Source organism: Coenobita brevimanus, chromosome 7 (genome assembly GCF_032717465.1).
Source record: "Coenobita brevimanus isolate Jiangsu-jjx chromosome 7, ASM3271746v2, whole genome shotgun sequence".
Classification (NCBI taxonomy): Eukaryota; Metazoa; Arthropoda; class Malacostraca; order Decapoda; family Coenobitidae; genus Coenobita; species Coenobita brevimanus.
The window spans coordinates 20,284,520-20,299,024 of NC_136960.1; positions in this window are offsets into that span (position 1 = coordinate 20,284,520).

The window sequence follows — 14,505 nt, forward strand, 5'->3', positions numbered from 1 at the left end:
AGCTTGTTCCTGAAGCCTATAGAGTAAAATTTAGGACAACTTACAAGCAAGATAAGCAATCCCATGTTGAGTATGCAAGAATCAAAGAAGATCTCTTAGAGCAGTGGTTGAATTCTAGGAATGTGGATTCTGATTTTCGTAAATATAAGCAGATGATTTTGCTGGAGGACTTCAAAAGGTGTATTAGTAAGGATGTAAGCCCATGTCTTGATGAGAGAAGAATAGATAATTTGTCTGAAGCTGCAGTTTTAGCTGATGAATATGTTCTCACTCACAAGAGATATTCTGGAGGAAAAAGGAAAGCTGAGAGTAAGTGCGTTGCCTCTACTCAGAGTACAGGTAACAAGAAAGAGAATAAGGATGATGTTTCTCAGGAAGTAAATACCAGCTTCACCTCTAGATTTCAGAAACGTAAATGTACTTATTGTAGTAAGCTTGGTCATACTACGGACAGATGTTTCAGGAGACAGCGTGATGTGAACAAAAAGGAGTCTTTAAATATTCAGTCAATTGGTCTAGTGTCCACTCTTGAGAGTTCCCAGAATTCTTTAACTGAGTTAACTGAACCTGCTTTGAGGGGTAACTTAAATTCTCAGGATGGAGCTCCTCTTTTTAACAGTAACATGGGTGAAACTCTCAAGAGTTCATGTGCTAATTTCCTGTCTGATGGTTTTGTCAGTCCTCTGGACAGTAATGACAGGAAATCAGTTAAAATATATCGTGATACAGGTGCTTGCCAATCCCTTATGCTGACCAGTGTTCTAGGCTCTAATGTTAATTCCTCTGATGAAACTGTAATCTTACAAGGTGTAGGGAATAATTACTTCTCTGTCCCTCTGTGCAGAGTGAATTTAGAGTCTGGTTTTGTTAATGGTTCCGTTATGGTTGGGTTGGTTGAGACACTCCCAATGTCAGGTGTAACTTTCTTACTTGGAAATGATATTGGTGGAAGTCAAGTGTGTCCAGCTCCTCAGTTGTCTAGTGAGCCAGTGGCTGCGACCCAGGATTGTGATGTCCCTGATGTGTTCCCTGCATGTGCTGTCACTAGGGCTAAGTCTAAAGTTACTGGTGATTTAGAGGATAATGATGATGATGATGTTATCCTAGCTGACACTTTTCTTGCTAATTTGGACCACTCACCAGATGAGGCAGTACCCCGTAGTGTTGATAATTTGTCTCGTCAAGAGTTGGTTGAGTTGCAGGTTGCTGACCCTGAGTTGAAAGGTCTAGCTAACTCTGCTTACAGTGAAGAAGAGTCAGCCGGTGCTTCTACTTGTTATTATGTAAAGTCAGGAGTACTTATGAGGAAGTGGAGACCCCCAACAGCATCAGCCGACTGTGAATGGGAGGTTGTACATCAAGTTGTCATCCCTCGTGTTTGTAGGCAGGATATCATTCGAGTGGCTCATGATACCAGTTTGGCAGGACACCTTGGAGTGAGGAAGACTGTGGCACGCATTTTGAAACACTTCTACTGGCCAGGTATCTTCAGGGATGTTTCCTGGTATTGTAAGTCTTGTCACACCTGTCAAGTTGTGGGGAATTGTAATCAGACCGAAAAGGTTGCACCTCTAGTTCCCATTCCTCCTTTTGAGGCGCCTTTCACGCGTGTGTTTGTGGATATTGTGGGCCCTCTTCCTAAGACTTCTTCAGGATTTTCTTATGTGTTGACCCTGATTGATATGGCTACTCGTTATCCTGAAGCCATTCCACTTAGAAGTATCTCAGCAAAGAACGTGGTTAAGGAAATGCTAGGGTTCTTCACAAAGTTTGGTCTGCCCAAGGAGGTACAGTCAGACCGAGGAAGTAATTTCATGTCAAATGTTTTCAAGCAGTCTCTGAAAGAGTTGGGCATCACCCAGATCACCTCTTCAGCTTACCATCCCCAGACCCAAGGAGCGTTGGAGAGATATCATCAAACACTCAAATCGATGCTCAAGAAATACTGTTTCGAACATCAGAAAGACTGGGATAAAGGTCTTCCATTCGTTGTGTTTGCCGCAAGAGAATCTCCATATGAATCACTGGGCTTCTCACCTTTTGAACTACTGTTTGGCCATGAAGTAAGAGGACCCCTTAAGTTACTCAAGGAATGCTGGCTGTCGGAGGAAGATGACGTCAACCTGCTGGAGTATGTGATGAAGTTCAAAGAAAGGCTGTCCACTGCTTTACAGCTGGCGAGAGAGAATTTAGGAGCTGCTCAGGAGAAGATTAAGATTTGGTATGATAAGAAGTCCAGGTTACGCCACTTTCAGCCAGGAGATCAGGTTTTGATTCTGCTACCAGCTCATGGGCAACCTCTTCAAGCCAAGTTTAGTGGCCCTTATTTCGTGGAGAAGAAACTCAGTGATGTCAACTATGTCATCGCCACACCAGATCGTAGAAAGAGCAAGCAACTATGTCACATCAACATGCTAAAGTTATATCACAGGCGGGACGAAAATAATCCACTCTGCACTGTAGCTGTTCCACCCGAGTCTGCAAGTGAAGCTCTCCCATGCAGTATGAGCCTGAGTGATAGTTTGGGGAAGAATCCTGATATCATGAATGATCTCCAGACTAAGCTTTCTCATCTACCTCCCGAGGAAAGGCAGGAGTTTTCGGCATTACTGCAGGAGTACCCGCAAGTGTTCCGTGCCACTCCAGGAAGAACCACTGTGTTGATGCATGATGTCGATGTTGGAGACGCAAAGCCAATTAAATTGCCTCCTTACCATGTGAACCCAGTGAAAGTTCCTCTCATCCAGAAGGAGCTTGGCTACCTGTTGGACCACAAGATGATTGAGCCCTATCAGAGCGAGTGGAGTTCTCCTGTCACTCTAGTCCCTAAGCCAGGTGGGTCACAGCGGCTTTGCATTGACTACAGACGTGTTAATCAGATAACCAAAACAGACACTTACCCTCTCCCTCGTGTGGAAGATTGCATAGACAAGATCGGAAAGGCTAGGTACATAAGTAAGTTTGATTTGTTAAAGGGATACTGGCAAGTACCTATGACTGAACGTGCTAGGGAGATCTCATGTTTTGTAACACTAGGAAAGACTTTTGCATGTTCAGTAATGCCATATGGTATGAAGAATGCACCAGCCACATTTCAGAAGCTCATGAATGTTGTAACAGAGGGTTTGGCAGGGTGTGTTGTTTATATTGATGATGTATTAATCTTCAGTGACAACTGGAAAGATCACCTATGCCATGTCAGTAAATTTCTTGAGCGTTTGGTTCAGGCTAATCTTGTAGCTAATTTATCAAAGTGTGAGTTTGGTCAAGCTAAAGTTCAGTACCTTGGGTATGTAATTGGTGATGGACATGTTGCACCACCGGGAGCTAAGGTTCAGGTTATAAGTGATCTTCCCAGACCTAAAAGTAGGAAAGAGCTACAAAGATTTTTGGGAATGGTAGGTTATTACAGGAGATTTGTTCTTAACTTTTCTATTCTTGTATCACCACTTACAGACCTACTGAAAAAGGGAGTTCAATTTGTCTGGACCGATAACTGTGAATCCTCTTTCAACAAACTTAAAGCTATCCTATTAAGTCAGCCAGTGCTCGCTACTCCAAATTTTGCTAAGCCTTTTAAGATGGCTGTTGATGCAAGTGATACAGGAGCTGGGGCTGTTTTGCTGCAAGAGGATGATCAGGGTATTGAACACCTTGTATCTTATTACAGTAAGAAGTTCACTCCACCTCAAAAGAACTACTCAACTTTTGAGAAAGAGCTTTTGGCCTTGATTATGGGTTTACAGCATTTTTCATTTTATTTGTGTTCTGGTTTTGACCCCATAGTCATTTATACCGATCATAACCCACTGAAATTCCTTAGTAAGTTTAAAGATAAAAATCAGAGATTGACTAGATGGAGTCTACTTCTTCAGGAGTATTCATTAGACATACAACATGTCAAGGGGAAAGAAAATGTTATTGCAGATTGCTTATCTAGACTTTAGACAGATTGTTTTAGAGTAATAAGAAATTTCCTTTGTAAATTTCTTTTTTCTTTGTGGGGAGGTGTTACATACCCTATGATTTCATCATCCTTTGTGTAATTTTAACGCACAGTTGCTGCATGTTTGATCACGAGCGTGTTCTGCCTCAGTCCCCCCCTTCTACCGTTATAGTAGAGTAAGTCGTTCTCTCTGTTATTCAGAGCGGGATTGTCAACTCTTTGTCCCCATGGCTTCATTTGCGCGTCCTTCTTACAAGTTGTATCAAGCTCTGCTGGCCCCTTTATAATGAGCTCAGTCTCTGCATCATTGCCACTTAGATCTGCTCCTCATTTTGTTCACATCTCTGTCCTCCCCTGTACAGATATTATTATTGTGAGTGCTCAAGAAATCTCCAAACATCTAGCAGCTGTGTGTAATTTGAGTACAACTGTTGTATTTTTTCTTGTACTGTGTAGCATAAGGTTAATTCTTAGGCCTAGTGAGTTTTTTTTTTTATTAATGTTGGGTTTTATGTTAGTCATTTTTGATACTAGCTTGGATCTGTAATAATTTATCTTGCATTAACTGAGCATTACCCGGTGTATTTTTCGTTTTATCAGGGCTGACTTAGGTAAATTTACCCTTGCTAATTTTGTGTTAATAGAGGCTATTGCAGTTAACCATATATTTAACCTGTTTTTTGCCATTACATTATCCTTATGAGTCCTGAATGTTTTGTTGTTAGTTTGAGCATTAAACTTTAACTTGTAATTTTACCTAACTCTTTTGTTTTGAACCTGGAACTTTACGGGACAGTAGTGACTCTTAGTATTCTCACTTAAAGTGTACGTTATCTTTCTCTGTTCCGTAACACTATACAGTACAAGAAAAATGGTAATAACACTTATACTCAAATTATACAGCAGCTAGATGGTTGGAGACTTCCTGAGCACTCACAAAAATAATAATACAGTATACAGGGGAGGACAGAGATGTGAACAAAATGAGGAGTAGATCTAAGTGGCAATTAATGCAGAGACTGAGCTCATTATATAGGGGCCAGCAGTTTGATTCAACTTGCAAGAAGGACGCGCAAATGAGGGCACAGAGGACGAAGAGTTGACACTCCTGCTCTGAACAACAGAAAGAACGACTTACTCTACTATAAGGGGAGAAGGGGGGAGTGAGGTAGAACACGCAAGCCTGGTCACTATGGAAGCCACATGGCGAATCGTGATCAAACATGCAGCATACTGTACGTTAGAATTATACAAAGGATGATGAAATCATTGGCTATGTAACAATATATATATATATATATATATATATATATATATATATATTTATATATATATATATATATATATATATATATATATATATATATATATATATATATATATATATATATATGTAGATCTATGGTAGATGAGGGCGCTCACCATCCACTCACTCGATGTAGTGCATCTCTCTGGTGTCTGCGATTTCCTATCCTCGCTCCTTTCCTTCCTTCCTCTTCTGTCTTTCTTTACTTCATTCTTTACTCGTCCTCCTGCCTATAGGTAACTTTACACTTCCTCTTTTGTCTTTCTTTCCTTCATTCTTTCCTGTTCCTTCTGCCTATGGGTGACTCTACACTGAGTGGCAAGCCGAATGGTTTCCTGTACACCAGGAAACCATTTACTACTTTGGGTGGTAACCATATAACCAAATTATGGCGCCTGGTGGTTTAGTGGGTAATTGCGGTGCTCCAATCGGATTTAGCCGGTGAAGGTTTATATCCAAGGAGTGGCTGGGGTTTATTGCTCATGTAATGCCACTCAGGGATGAGTGAGGCTGGTCACTCCCATCATAAACGTTAGAACCATCTTGCCTAGCCCCGGGATCCTACGCTCCTCATGGAGCAACGTAAGACTGGATGATATATATATATATATATATATATATATATATATATATATATATATATATATATATATATATTGCAGTTAAAGATAGAAATTAGTCAGAACTGGTTTAAACTAGTTAAAACCAATGTACTAGGGTACAACCAATATTACCTAGGCATAACTAGTTGCATCTGAGAATGTTGGGGAAAACCCAAAATGTCAAGATTAAAAAGGTGAAACCTAGTTTTAGCTGAACGTTTTAGTCAAAACTCGTTTCAGCAACACCTTTGTATGACGAAACTCGATATAATAAATCACCACAGCGAATAGAGGTAAAAATAGACAAAGATATTTAAATTTTGCAAACCTTAATAACATACGTAAAAATAATATACACTGCCAGGATTCTTTATTAAAACCGATAATTACACCTTCACTATAGTAATACCTTTAAGTTCCACTGCAACGACTCATGCTGAGTAAAAATATTATGCAGTTAAAAATATTGCGAAAAAATAAACTGCATTATTTATTTTTGCATGGCATACTGTTGTGACATTTTGAATTACATAACAATTTACGTTTCTTGCACTGGCATATGTGTATGATAGGATACTTATAGACAAAGTTAGAGAAAGAACAGAGAAATTAGTTGGAGAAGAACAGGGAGGCTTTAGGAAGGGAAGAGGTTGTGTAGATCAGATATTCATTCTTAGATGTTTAGTGGAAAAGTTTCTAGAGAAGGGAAAGAAGTTGTATGCGGCTTTCATGGATTTGGAGAAAGCATATGACAGGGTGGATAGACAAGGATTGTGGAAAGTGTTAAGAATATATGGAGTAGATGGGAAGTTGTTGAATGCTGTGAAGAGTATGTACGATGGTGCGAAGGCTGCAGTGCGTGTGGATGGTGAACTAAGTGAATTTTTCTCTTTGAAAGTTGGGTTGAAACAGGGATGTGTCATGTCTCCATGGTTGTTCAATCTGTACATGGATGGGGTAATAAAAGAGGTACAAGGTAGGGTAGTGGATGTTGGAATGGCCCTGGTGAGAGAGGATAGTGTTTGGAAACTCCCTGTACTGTTGTTTGCAGATGATACTGTGTTGTTGAGTGAAGACGAAGGGCAGCTGCAAGGCTTGGTGGATGAGTTTGAGAGAGTGTGTAAGAAACGGAATCTAAAGGTGAATGTAGGGAAGAGTAAAGTGATGGTCTTTGAGAGAGGTGAAGTTAGTGAATGTACAGCGAGGTTGGATGGTGAGGAACTGGAAAATGTGAGTACGTTTAAGTACTTGGGTAGTGTGATGAGTAAGGATGGAGGTTTGGAGGGCGAAGTGCTTGAAAGGGTACAGCAGGGAAGAAAGGTTGCTGGTTCTTTGAAAGCAGTGATAAGAAACAGGGAAGTGAGCATGGAAGTGAAAAAGTTACTACATGACAGTATTGTGATACCAACTCTAACGTACGGAAGTGAAGCTTGGACATTGTTGGAAGGACACAAGTCAAGAGTGAGAGCAGTGGAAATGAGTTATTTAAGAGGAGCCTGTGGAGTCACGTGGAGAGAAAGGCTGACGAATGAGGATATAAAGGAGCGTTGTGGTGTGGATGTGGATGTGATAGGAAGCGTTATGAGGAACACACTGAGGTGGTTTGGCCATGTGGAGAGGATGGAGGGTGAAAGACTGACGAAGAGAGTGTATGTGAGTGAGGTGGAGGGGGGAAGAGGGAGGGGGAGGCCGAGGATGAGATGGAAGGATGGGGTGGAGAGGTATATGAGAGAGGGGGGTGTGAGTTGGGAGCAGGGCAGTGAAATGGCGAGGGACAGGGCGACTTGGAGGCGATTTGTTTGTGGTCACCCCAAACGGGATTGAGGCGTCTGGCAATAGATAGATAAATAGACAATGACATTTAAAGAAACCTTGACTTTTTCCAACACTTGACAAAGCAGCAGCACTTCTTAACGATATTCCTTTGCCTTCAAGGACATCAGTCAAGGTCAAGAATGACTGCTTACAGATATCAAATTCAGACCGACTGTACAATTTCATGGGAACACCGTCTTTAGTTCCTAATTTATACATTCCATCCTCACTTCTACTTATAGCAACTACAGTAATATTTCGAAGATTTCCTTTCCTCCTGCCAGCTTCTGGATTTGGCACTGTTACATTTTGCCCAATACTTGATGGAGGGTGAGAGGCATCAGATGCTGTTTTCATTCTTTTTGCCTGCTTTTCCAAACTACTGCCTGCTACTTGCCGAACATGAGATATTCGTGCTTCAGTATTACAAGTAGGACACATAACTTCTGAACCAAAGCCCTCCTCGCCATTCTTGATTTCTATCCCACATATTACATGAATACTAGGCCGACATTTTGCACAGGAATGAGCTCCACTTGTCACTTTTTCACACACACAACACGAGATTACTTCAGAATTACTGTCAGATATTATGTTTATGTTAAATTCACCTGTACTCTGCAAATCATCAGCAGTTTCACTTGCGGTTTCCTTATGCACGTTTGCAATGATCTCTAGATCCTCCTCACTATGTAAGTTTTTACATAATTCTAACGGAAGACATGTTGTTGCCAGGCCAACCTTTGCTTCAGCACCAAACATTGCTTTGTATGGGCTTTGATTTATACCAGAATGCTTGACTCTGTTCTTCATAAATTGAATAAAACGTAGACCTTTAGATCACTTCATTGTATTATTGTCTTTCATCCATTTCAATATCTTGATTTGCCCTTTCCACAGACCCTTGACTGTGCCTATGTCTTGGTTTTCCATGCACAATTTTCAGCTCTGGCCACAAACAAGCTAAGGACGTTATGTCAGTGTTCACAAATTCTCTCCCGTTACCACTGTGCAAACTACATAGTGCTCCAAACATTTTTAAAAATGTCAACAAGGTGATATGAAGCTTCTTCGGCGCGTTTACACTGCAATGCAAGAAGTATTACAAATTTTATTAAATGATCTTGGTATACCATTATGAACTTATATTTTCCATCCTGTAGTGTCTGCATGTCCATTAGGTCCACTTGACACCGACTATTTAGCTCAGAATGTAGGATAGGTTTGGAAACCAATCCCTTTTCCTTTTTTGTTTTTTTGCTTTGGCACACTTCACACCTGGACAAGAAGAGCATAATCATATCAGCCGTAACATTTTCATATTTTCTAGCAATTTCACATTTCACTCTGTCTCAACCTCCATGACCGATAATTAAATGAGATGTTTTAATTACCTCAAATATCTCAGGAGCAAGCAAGTAGTAACGAACTGCATCTTTGTTACTTTTAGCAGTCAGTTTCTGAACACCACTAATTTCAATGACATCAAACCGCTTTAGTCTTCTGTACTGTAGAGTAGTTTTCTTCTCAGCAGTTTTAGCATCTTTCACCTCCTGGAGAAGTGAAGCATTGTTGTCTTCGTAAGTATGTTGTAGTGTGATGCTTTGCTTTTGTCTCACTTCAGTATGATTTGTAAAAACTTCTCTTTCCATCCAGTTTCTGTTCCCGGTTGGCAGGGTGGTCAGGTGAGCTGAAGGTTGCCATTTTGTTGTGTATCTTGGCACTGGAGTCAGGGGCATAATGTTATCCTCCTGACAGCCCACGATCAACTGATTGACGGCGAACAAGCCACCCCACACAATAACCACGGTGGCTGAGTGACTGAGTCGGCCAACCATATGACCAAACTATAAGAACCAAACATGACCCGGCTCTTGCTAGTGTTAATAACAGCTACGCTGGTCGTCAAGTACTGTACCTTAATAGGCATGACACTTTTTATCACACTACACCGAAGTGGATTAAATATACGATCAAGATACCATTAATCTTATCATGTGGATAAGATAAGAGTAAGTTATAGCATAAATCAAGATCTATCTACGATCAGTGAATGGGGACAAAACAACCTTGTCTCTTTTAATGCTAGTAAAACTAAATATATGCAATTTTACTAATAGACAGATACTACCAGATTTATACATTACCTTCAGTGCTACTAATACTCCCATCTCCAAATGTATTGATATTCATGGCGTCTCACTTAACAATGCCCTCAGCTGGACCTCTCATGTTAGATCACTTGCTAAAACCGCCTCAAAAAAATTTGGATTATTGTACAGAGTCTGTAACTTTTTCGCTGATGAGCAGTTAGCTATAATTTATAAGAGTCACGTGCGCTCTCAGCTTCAATATTGCTCACCCTTGTGGAATGGATGTGGAGAGGTTGCATTAAAACAACTAGACAAAATTCAGAACAAACCTGTTAGAATAATGAACAACCCTGCCATTACAAATTAACTACCTCCCCTGCAAGTAAGAAGGCCTCCCGTGCATTATTTTACAGATATTTTTATGGCAAATGTTCAGACGAAGCTGCGTCCATTGTGCCACCTCTTCATGCCTTCCCTCGTGCTACACGGGCATCTGGTAGCGCTCATGAATGGAATGTCACTCAGCCACATTGCAGAACTTCTGCCTATCAGAATTCTTTCATTCCCCGAACTGCATCTTGCTGGAACTCGCTTCCCCAGGGTTGTTTCCTTCCAAATTTCAACCCACAGCTGTTCAAGTCTAATTGTTACAGATATTTTATGAACAGTGGACACCAGTAATCTGGTGTATGGATCATTGTTTTTTATTCATTTGTTTTTCCTTCCTCCGTTCTGTTATTAAAAAGAAAATAGTTTTCACTGAGGTGTCTGGCAGGTAAATACCAGAATACCTATACTCCGTTTTTTTTTTTTTTTTTTTTGTTGAGGCGAAGATGCGCTTGTCAGGTTGATGATGTTTGGCTGAATGCAACATATCCGAAAAATATTTACTAACCCAAATTTCCTCATCGGATATTTGTTGTCAGTTAATAATGCTATACTATGAAGTAATGTTGCATTCAGCCAATAATCACCAGTCTGTCAAGTGCATCTTCGTCTCGAAAAAAAAACAAAAAAAAACAAAACAGTATAGTTCTCACAGACAGAGCAGTTGTTGAAACTAGTTTTGACTAAAGTGATTTTTTTTTATAATAACAGAACGGAGGAAGGAAAAAAAAAGGGAGAAAAAAAAAATAATCCATACTCCAGATTACTGGTTTCCTCTGTTCATAAAATATCTGTAACAGATAGACTTGAACAGCTGTAAGGTTGAAATTTGGAGGGAAACAACTCTGGGGAAGCGAGTTCCAGAGAGATGCAGTTCGGGGAATGAAAGAAATCTGATAGACAGAAGTTCTGCAATATGGCTAAGTGACATTCCAGTCACGAGCGCTACCAGATGCCCGTGTAGCACGGAGGAAGGCATGGAAAGGTGGCACCATGGACGCAACTTCGTATGAGCATTTACCAAAAAAAAATATCAATAAAATAATGCAAAGGAGGCAACATTCCTTCTTACTTGCAGGGGAGGTAGTTTATTTGTAATGGCAGGGTTGTTAATAATTCTAACAGCTTTGTTCTGAATTTTGCCTAGTTGTTTTAATGCAACCTCTCCACATCCATTCCAAAAGGGTGAGCAATATTCGAACTGAGAGCGCACGTGACTCTTATAAATTATAGCTAACTGCTAATCAGCGAAGAAGTTACGGACTCTGTACAGTAATCCAAGTTTGTTTGAGGCGGTTTTAGCAAGTGATCTGACATGAGAGATCCAGCTGAGGGCATTGTTAAGTGAGACGCCAAGAATTTCAATACTTTTGGAGATGAAAATATTAGTAGCACTGAGGGTAATGTACGAATCTGGCAATATCTGTCTATTAGTGAATTGTATATAATTAGTTTTACTAGCATTAAAAGAGACAAGGTTGTTTTGTCCCCATCCACTGATCGTAGATGCGTCTTGATTTATGGAGATGGCTGTACTGAGTTGAGAGGTAGAGATATTAGTCTTTGTAAATGGGTGTCTCAGTGTGAATGAACTATGTAGTGTTGAGTCATCTGCGTATGAGTGGATGGGATTGTGGGTGACAGATAAGAGATCATTAATATGAACCAGGAATAGGGTTGGCGCCAGAACTGACCCCTGCAGCACACCAGCGTTAACTGAGTGGAAACTGGAATATACATCATCTACTTTTACTCGTATTTTCCTGTCACTAAGATATGAAGAAATCAAAGGAACTAAAGACGTTAGTCCATAGCAAGGGAGTTTGGACAGCAGGGAACGGTGCCATACTCTGTCGAAAGCTTTAGAAATATGAAGAGCTACTGCATGAGTTTCTCCATGTAGATCAATTGATTGATGGATGGTATGAGTTAGGAGATTGAGTATGCCAATGGTGGATCTTTCGTGGCGAAAACCACATTGTCTATCACTAATAAAGTTGTTGGATTCAAGATGTTTAACAATGTGCTCATTAATAAACGTTTCAAATACGTTACCAAGAGAAGATGTGACAACTATTGATCTGTAATCAGAGGAACTTCCTTTCTTCGGAATTGGGTGGATATTAGCCTCTTTCCATGAATTTGGGAATAAAGAAGCACGTATGCATAGTCTGAATAATTTAGCTAGAACAGAGGCAAGTTCAGGGGAACACTTTTTCAAAACAATAGGCGGAATTCCATCTGGGCCTGGAGCTTTGTTGGCAGGTAAATTGTCTAGAATGTAGTGCTGCCTACTTCTTCCTTAGCCTTTATCATTCTTTTTCTGTGCCTGCCCTCCTCTCTTCCTATTTCTCCCATCTTTCCTGTCACTTCTTATTGCTTTTCTTTCCTTTACAGGTGGCTTTACATTGAGTGACAAGCCAAATGGTTTCCTGTAAGCCAAGAAACCATATACAACGCTGGGTGGTAACCGTATAACCAAACCATACGTGCTCCCTACGTGTCAACAAGTGGGTTGGTGGAGGGTTAGTGCTCCTCCCTGTAAAACAAATAACTCAGAGTCAAATGGCCACCCCTTGCGGGATTATTGCGTATGGCAACACATAGATAGATAGATAGGATTTTACGTATCTTGTCTGTATTTTAAGTGAGGCAATTTCGGGAGAGGCAAGTTCTAGTACTGAGACATTCTGGCCGGTATCGTCTTTGGTAGAGTTTCTGGCAAATGTACTTACAAAAATATCTGCTTTCCCATGCGGGTCATTTGTAATGTTGCCATCTGAAGAGTTTAGTGGGGGAATGAAAGATGACTTGTTAAAGTTATTATTGAAAGATTTAAGAGTTGACCAGAATATTCTATTGTCATTAGGGTTGTTAAGTAGTTTTGATGCTTGCTTTTGAAGAAAGTTTGATTCAGCTAGATTTAATACAGCTTTTGCATGATTTTTAGCAATTTTAAATTGAAAGAGTGATTAAGATGTTTTTTATTTTAAGTAAGAGTTTTATGATAATGACTTTTGGGCTGTTGCTCTGGCACAGTTGCCTTCAAACCATTTTGGAGCATTTGATCTTTTAGTGAACTGTTGACTTGGCATTAATAAATCCATACCAGCTAGTATTAAGTCGCAAATGTGGGACTGGGTAGAACTGTGATCACTAGAGAAGAAAGACTGCCATGGAATGTCAGCAAGATAATTTCTAAATCCATCCCACTTTGCCCTATCAAAGTGCCATTGGGTCACCCTGACTGGTTCAGAACGGGGAGGTGTGGGGAGGTAAACTAATGAGGCTTTGATGAGATTGTGGTCAGAGGATCCAAGTGGAGACAGTACCTCTATCCTGTATTGATCTGGATTAAATGTCAAGCATAAATCCAAGAGATGGGCATTATGGTCAGGATTATCAGGCATTCCGGCTGGTTGTTTACCAGCTGAGAGAGATTAAATGATTCTGCAAACAGCTCGCACTCTAGACCAGCGTCGTCAGTCCTGGCAGAATGCAATAACCATTCAACATTATGTATGTTCAAATAACCCAAAATGGTAATTTCGGTGCTAGGGGCAAGGTTAAGGTTACTCAACTGTGTGGATATGGAATCAAATACACTGGGTTCCGAAGAAGCACTGGGGGAGCGATAAACTACACAAATATATTTGGTAATATTTTGACAATTTAGCTTACATAATGAGTAATCAAAACTGGATAAAGTGAAGTTTAAAATAGTGTCAACTGCATATTGGGATTTGATAAAACAACAGGTGCCGCCCTTGTTTCGGAAGTTTGTAAGGAGATGGTAACCGGGAAAACAAACTGGAGATATATCAGAAGAGGGTGAGATTTGTGGTTCTGTGGGGAAAAGGACCAAAGGGGGTATGGACTGAAGGAAAAAATGAACTGAGTTTAAATTTGCGGTAAGGCCGCGGATGTTGGTGAAGAATAAGGCCGCACTTTCACTTCTTCGCTGACGAGCAATCTCTGAAATAGCAACGGTTGCTACCGGCACAGTCGCTTGATAGCGACTGGGAGGACCCTGTGCCGCCAGCCCTACCCTGCCGGTGGTGGCAGTCCGAGGTACCACCTCATTTGATAGTAACATTGCAGCGACCATTACCAAAGACAGTGATTAGAAGGTGATTATGTGTGGTGTAGACAGTTGAAGGTAGAGGTATTATGAGAGCATGCTGGCCTACTCTCTGCGTAAATGAATGCACTGAAAATGTTCAGCAAAGGGAGATGGTCAGGATCAAGTCCTGAGGGCTGGTGAAATGGGAGTTCCAGCTCTCCCTATCACCAGCTTACCATCCACCTCGGAAGTACTGCTCTGTTCGACTGGTGCTACAGATAAAACTAAGCATA